Consider the following 7,286-nt stretch of genomic DNA (forward strand, 5'->3'; position numbering starts at 1 on the left):
GGAGCAAGAGTAAATGGGTGAAGAGATAAAACCAGGAAGGCTGGGCAGAGCTGCTTACCACCCGGCCTCTTGTAGACCACAGTAAGGGGCTGGAATTTTATGTCTGGTTGTTCTGAGAAGCCACTGGGGGATTTTAAGCAGGAGAGAAACATGAACTATTTTTGGTTTAGTTTTATTTTTGAGGCAGCAAATTATATAATTGGATATATCATTATGACATTTTTCACTGTCAGAAAACAGAAAACCAGCATTAACTCTTCATATACACAATGAGAGCCTCACAAACACATAACTCGCCTCCTGCAGCTAACGTTCATTTTATTACTGGGACAGGTACAAATGTCTATATTTTTGTTCTCGCCAGATCTGTTAGGATAAAAGGTATATGAACTAATTATTGTTTTGGAAAGAACACTGTGACTTCCGTGGGCTAAATGGACTGTGGTGGCAATGCTGGCGGCGCATGGACCAGCTAGTGCAGGATTGTGGGGATTTAGCTGAGAAGGGCTGATATCCTGGGCTATGGCTGAGGCAGGGACCTGGAGAGACTTTAGGAGGAGCCCTGCTGAAAGGCCTCAGTTGTGAGAGAATGATTCCTGGGATTTGGGGCCTGGCCAGTTGCCTGGATGGTGGTCCTATTTTCCTGGTATGGGAATGACTCTATAAGTCACAAGTCATTTTTGGTTGTTGGTTTTCTTCATTATTGTATCCCCAGGATCTAGAAGAGTACCTGTCACTTTGTAGGTGCTCAATAAACCTGTGTTGAATTATTGGAAAAGCAATAGTCTGATCATGCCTAATGAACATACTCATGTTCTTGCCACAGATGACTGGACAGGGACAGCAAAAACTCACTTCTCTGGCAGAGCAGCAAATTCCTCCGTCCTCCTAGTGGCCGCCATGAGGCAGGGCCACCAGAAGCTCCTGGCTTATGTCATTTAGCTCAGCTGAGCAGAGCAATGAGAAGGCTTCTCTCTCCTCCCCCTGCTTCACTGGATTTAAGTCTCAGCTGATGGGCCCAGCTTTTATCAGTTCCTCATTCAGTCTCCAAGGCTGGGGGGTGGGGTCTACAATTGGTCAGACTGAGGTCCTACGTCATCTTTGTGGCCAGGGGTCAGGAATCTGTGATTGGCGGCCTATTCCCCCTCCCCGCCCCGCCCCTCTCCCCCCGCCCCCCCCCCCCCCAATCAACTCCTATAGAAGGTGGGGAGCAGATCTCTAAAGGAAGAAGGTATAAGGGGCTGTCCCAGTTAAGAAAGGAAGAAGGAGGAGTTGGACAGGCAAACAAAACATTCCTTTTAGGAGAAGTCAGATTTAAGGCCAGGAATCAAACAAGGGCTGTGCATTCAGAGGCTGGTTTTGTTTTCTCTTCTAACCTAAACAAGAAATGAACTTTGTGGGCAGGAGTTGTAAGGAGGAAGTGATCACGCCGCCTTCCTCTGTGGGGAAATGTACTAAAGGGGAAGTGTGAGAGTAGGCACACCACCCCCCCACCCCACCCCCGCCCCAAACACAGACACCCACTGCCGGCCTGTAGAGGGCTCGTGAAGAAGTAAGCCTCTCAGGTGATGAGTCAGTGCCCCGTGGCACACCTTCCTCAGCTCTGCTCTGTCCAATTCTCCAAAGCCAAATAAATAGGAAGTGTGGCAGCCTGGGTTCTTTTTAGCAGCAGTACACTTGGATTTGTTTTCCTGGGCACGAGTCCACTGGAAAGCAATGATTTTCTCTTGCCTCTTTGCTGCATCAGAGAAATGGAGCCATTTAAAAAAGAATTCAAAGAAACAATTTTGTAGCTTACAAAATGGAATCACAGAGTGGCTGCCAACTTGACTGTGCTATTATGTCATGACTGGTTCTTTTTTAACATAAAAATTGTATATATTTAAGGTATACACATGTTTTGTTTTTTGTTGTTTTTTATTGTTTTTTTATTATTTTTTTAAATTTCTTTGTTGATTAAGGTATCACATATTTGTCCTCATGCCCCCATTCCCATCCCACACCCCTCCCCACACATGCCCCCACCCCCCTGTTGTCCCCAACCACTGGTTAGGCGCATATGCCTGCACACAAGTTCTTTGGTTGATCTCTCCCCTTTACCACCCCCCCACCCTCCCTCTGAGGCCCGACAGTCTGATCCGTGCCTCCTTGTTTCTGGGTCTGTTCTTGTTCATCAGTCTATGTTGTTCATTATTTCCACTAGATGAGTGAGATCATGTGCTATTAGAAATACACTTCTAAGGACCGAAAATGAGACAAGCAATAATGGTTATGGTGACAGGAAATGAATCAGTCTGTAGTGAGTTTCTCTCTGGGCCAACAGTTCTTTTGAGACCCAATTACAATGTCCAACAGTTTCTTATGTGTGCATGTCAACACTGACATTACAGTTCTGGATGGTGGACAAATGGTGGTAATGCAGGTCGGACTCTCTCTGGTTTGGTCCTGGGCAACCTGCAGTGATGCACAGCTGCTAACTGCTAGTATGGGAAGACCAAGTCAGCGTCTTCCATCTCTGGACTGCTTCTCTTCTGTCTCCATGGCTGGAGTAGTCCTGTCGATTCCTCTCTGTTGCTGGAATCCACATGGTCTCGGAGTAAAAAATATGGAACACTTCACGAATTTGCATGTCATCCTTGCACAGGGGCCATGCTAATCTTCTCTGTATTGTTCCAATTTTAGTATATGTGCTGCCGAAGCAAGCACTACACATGTTTTGATATACATAGTGAAATGATTACTGCAGTCAATCTAATTTAACATCATCTCTACATAATTGGCATTTGTGTGTGTGTGTGTGTGTGTGTGTGTGTGTGTGTGTGTGGTAAGAGCACCTGAGATATACTCTCTTAGCAAATTTCCAGTATACACTATTATTAACTACTAGAGGACCGTTGAATGGCATTCGTGCACTGGGGGTGCGGGGGGTCCCTCAGCCCAGCCTGCACCCTTTTGCAGTCCAGGAGCCCTCAGGGGATGTCTGACTGACGGCTTAGGCCCCCTCCCTGTGGGGCAGGGGCTGGTCGTTCCATCATTCGGTCGATTTGCATTTTACCCTTTTATTATATACTAGAAGCCCGTTGCACAAAGTTTTGTGCAATAGACTTTCCTTCACCTGGCTGCCAGCATCAGTTTTCCGCCACTACCAGTTTTCCTCTAGCCACCTGCCGATAGGAGCGCCTCCCGCCAGCGCGATCTCTGGCCTCTGGCCACCCGCCGATCGGAGCGCCTCCCGAAGGCTGGGGGCGGGACTTGGGGTGACCGATGGCGCTGGCTGGAGGCGCTCCTATCGGCAGGTGGCTAGAGGAAAACTGGTAGTGGTGGAAAACTGATGCTGGCAGCCACGCAATCGGCCACCCCGAGTTCCGCCACCGGCACCTTCCACCGGCCCCATGGGTCCTCCCGCAGCGCTGGCCGTTTAGGCCGGTGAGTCCCCGCTCCCCCCCCCCGCTCCTCCCGTCAGCCAATCGGCCACCCTGAGTCCCACCCCCCCCCCCCCCCCCCCGCGCCTCCAGCCGGCCCAATCGTGGGCGTAGCGGAGTGATGCAATTTGCATATTACCTTTTTATTATGTACGATGATAATCACCATGCTGTACATTAGATCTCTAGAACTATTCATGCTACATAACTGCAACTTTGTACCCTTGACCAGCATGTCCCCATTTTCCCCACTGTCTGCCCTGGTAACCATCATTCTATTCTATGATTTTTATGAATTCAACTTCTTTAGATTCCCAATATGAATGAGATCACACAGTATTTTTCTTTCTGTTTGGCTTTTTCCACTTAGCATAATGTTCTTCAAGTTCATCCATGTTGTTGCAAATTGCAGGATCACCTTCTTTTTAAAGACTGAATAATATTCCATTGTGTAAACATAATTTCTTTATCCATTCACCCATCAACAGACACTTAGGTTGTTTCCCTGCCTTGGCTATTGTGAATAATGCTGAAGTCAATATGGGAGCGCAGCTCTCTCTTGAAGGTACTGATTTCATTTATTTTGGATATGGACCCATTATTTTGGATCATACGGTAGTTGTTTTTAATTTTTAAGGAACCTCCATACTGTTTTCCATAATGATTGTACCAATTTACATTCCCGCCAACAGTGTACAAGGCTTCCCTTTTCTTTACATCCTCTCCAATACTAGTTGTCTTTTGTATAATAACCATTCTAATAGGGATAAGGTGAATTCTCATTGTGGTTTTTAATTTGCATTTCCTTGATGATTGGTAATGTTGAACATCTTTTCATGTACCTGTTATCCATTTCTATATCTTCTTTGGAAAAAGACCTATTCTCCTTTGCCTATTTTAAAATTTGGGTTTTTCTTTTCCTTTTTTTTTTTTTTGCTATTGAGTTCTTTGAGTTCCTTATATATTGTGGATATTAGCCCCTTATCAGATACGTGGTTTGCAAATATTTTCTCCTATTCTGTAGTTGCATTTTCATTTTGTTGGCTGTGCAGATGTTTTTTTTTAGTTTGATGCTGTCCCACTTGTTTATTTTTGCTTTGTTGTCTGGTTTCCTACCCACCAAAAAAAGTCATTGCCAAGAGCAATTTGTCAAAACTTGTTCTGATAGTTTATATTAAAGCCTTAGCATGACAGAATCAGAAGGGATCTTAGAGATCACAACCAACTCTCCCATATTACCAAGAAGGAAATCAAGGCCCAGAGAGGGGAAGGGAGTTGTTTGAAGGACCCAATGCGTTAGAGGCCGAGTGAAGTCTAACACTGAGGTCTTCTGATTGTTGCACAACCATCTTTCCATGAGGTCACTCAAGGATGCTTAATAAAGTAAATAAGGGAGTGCCTGCTACAGATTTACTTCTAAATGTCCTTGCAAGTAGTTGATGTGAAATTTCAACCTGCTGCTGCAAGTGGAATTGCTAAATGAATTCGATGCTTGCATGCCAAAAGTATCTCTGCAAAGATGTGACTTGTCCTGGTGTAGACACATTTGAATTCAGCCCTCAGGGACGTGATCTTCCCTCCCAATGGCTGTCTCTGAATTCCTGTGGTGTGAAGGTTGTCTTCCTGAATGGACTGCTTGACTGTGTATCATCTCTGGTACCTCTGAGATTCCCCATTTGGCTGTTAGGCTGTGCTGCTCAAGGCTGGTCCCTGTCGGCCTGGCCCTCACCTTCACAATGAGGCTGTGTGGCTCAATTGCTCCTTCAGATGCACCTGCCTCTGTGCCCTGCCACCTGATCAGCCTGGATACAGCAGTTGGTTCCTTTGCCCTTTGGCTCCAAATTAGGTGAGGCCACCTGGCTGAATGGGAGGGAGGGAGGAGAGTGGGGGCAGGGTACCTGTTTGCTGGGGTTCCTATCTGTGGGATCTCCAAGGACTGGCTACATTCCTCCATTTAAAAGCTCATCTCCTGTCAATCAGCTCCCTTCACATAACTCTCCCTGTAGTTCAGGCCTGGGCTGGTAACAGCATGCGCCCTTTGGGATTCTCCATTCTCTCTTGTGGTATCTCCAGATCCTGCATCCCTTTAAAAACAATCACTTTACTAAAGGCTCTTCAAATTACTCCATTTCGGTGTTCAGCTGGGACTCTGACTGATGAACTACTTGGCTCCAACCTGTCTCAATCTGCCCTCAGCTCAGGGACATACTCTCTCCCAGAGAGACAATATTTAGAGCCGAAGTTCAGAAGTCAGTTTATGTAGAGGGTCCTTTAACCTGGACCCCTAAGCCCTAACAACGAATTCTCACCTTATTCCTGAGAATAAGCCTCCAAGACCTTAAGGTGGGACTGGTCACATGGAGATGGCAAGGCACCAGAAATCAGGACCTTGAGCAAGGAGCCTGCAGAACTGGGCTGGAGTCAGGTGTCCCACAGGGAATGGCAATCCTGAAGGAGAGCCTACTCTGGCGGCATCAGAAGCCAGAGTGTCCCTGTGCTTTCCTAGGCTGGCAAGAGCTGGGGGAAGGGATGTGTGTCCACTTAGGCCAGAACACTAGGGAGGTGCAGCCCCTGCCAGGAGCCCCTAGGGAAGGTGAAGCATGTTACTCTCCTCTCCGCTCTAACAACCCTCACCCCCCCCACCAACAGCCCATTAGTTCACAGTCCTCCTCCCCACCCCCAATTCTGACAATCACAAGCGACTCAGTAGTTGCCGTTGTCTTTATTTCTTTCCTTCATTGTGCTAGACACAAAATATGTTAGACTGAGAATAATTTACAGTCACTTGCAACCTGCTTCCTTCAGACTGCCACTTGAGCACAAAACTGTGTGGGACAGCAGTTTCACAGGAGAAAGAGACAGTTGCAAAGATAACCAAAATGATAGCAATATCTCACATTTTTACAGTGTTTCACAGTTTATCAGACATTTTCTCATGCATTTCATATCAATCGATTCTCACAGTAAACCTGTGCTATATGTGTGTGTTTATCTTTCTATCTGCCATCTAAAATGTATCTGAAGAGCCTGGGGCTTCAAGAAAGAAAATGACTTACCCAAGGTCATATAACTAGCAAATAAGTTGCTTCTTTACATGTCTTATGATCTCATTGTACAATATATTCGTTGTAATTATGTCTGTCTTCCACTTGAGTATGTGAGCTCATTAAGCGTACAGTCCATGCCTTATTATATTTTTGTCATACATACCAATAGGTGTGTGTAGATGCATATGTGTGCATATACTGCTTCTTTAATGTTTAATGAATAATTAAACAGCCGTTTGGCCACCCCTTAGATTAGAGAATAAAATGTTCCCATAACTGTGTCTTCCCTGTAACTTTCTCTCTCTCCCCCTAACCACTACTCTGAATTTTGTGTTTATCATATGGCTGTAGCCTCAAAAATATATTATTTACTTGTGTATGTTATTTAACTGTGTATGTCATATAAACGGACACATGGTCTATTTATCCCCACTCCTCACACACACACCTTCCACATACACATCCTCACTCCTCCCATACACACCTTCCACATACACATGTGTCCTGAACACAGTAGGTGCTTGGGCTAGCCTGGCCTTAGCATGACCAAAAAGCATCTGTCTGCTCACTGTGATTGATAAAGGGTTTAAAAAGTCTAGTCAGAGGTTGCAGTTGAGTTCTAGGTCTCCAAAACCACAAAGCAACACATCTCCGGGCACCCAGCTGGTTCCCATGCCCATGCTGACGCTCCAGGGAAGTCCTTAATAGCCACAAATCTGATCTATTCAGGGGCAAATTCTGAGGACTGCCTTACTGCTGGAAGCTGAAGTCCCACCTTGGAGTTCAAAAATCTCTTCTCTCAGGGCCTTCCTTCTAA

The 7,286-nt window shown here is 45.8% G+C and overlaps 1 non-coding gene across 1 annotated transcript; it reads right to left on the bottom strand.

Moving 5' to 3' along the window:
- Positions 1 to 2,599: 2,599 nt before the first annotated feature.
- On the bottom strand, positions 2,600 to 2,706 carry LOC129151802 (U6 spliceosomal RNA). Its single transcript, XR_008558435.1, has one exon. It is a non-coding gene; the product is annotated as a U6 spliceosomal RNA (small nuclear RNA).
- Positions 2,707 to 7,286: the final 4,580 nt, after the last annotated feature.

The sequence above is a fragment of the Eptesicus fuscus genome, chromosome 15, assembly GCF_027574615.1.
Source record: "Eptesicus fuscus isolate TK198812 chromosome 15, DD_ASM_mEF_20220401, whole genome shotgun sequence".
Taxonomy (NCBI): domain Eukaryota; kingdom Metazoa; phylum Chordata; class Mammalia; order Chiroptera; family Vespertilionidae; genus Eptesicus; species Eptesicus fuscus.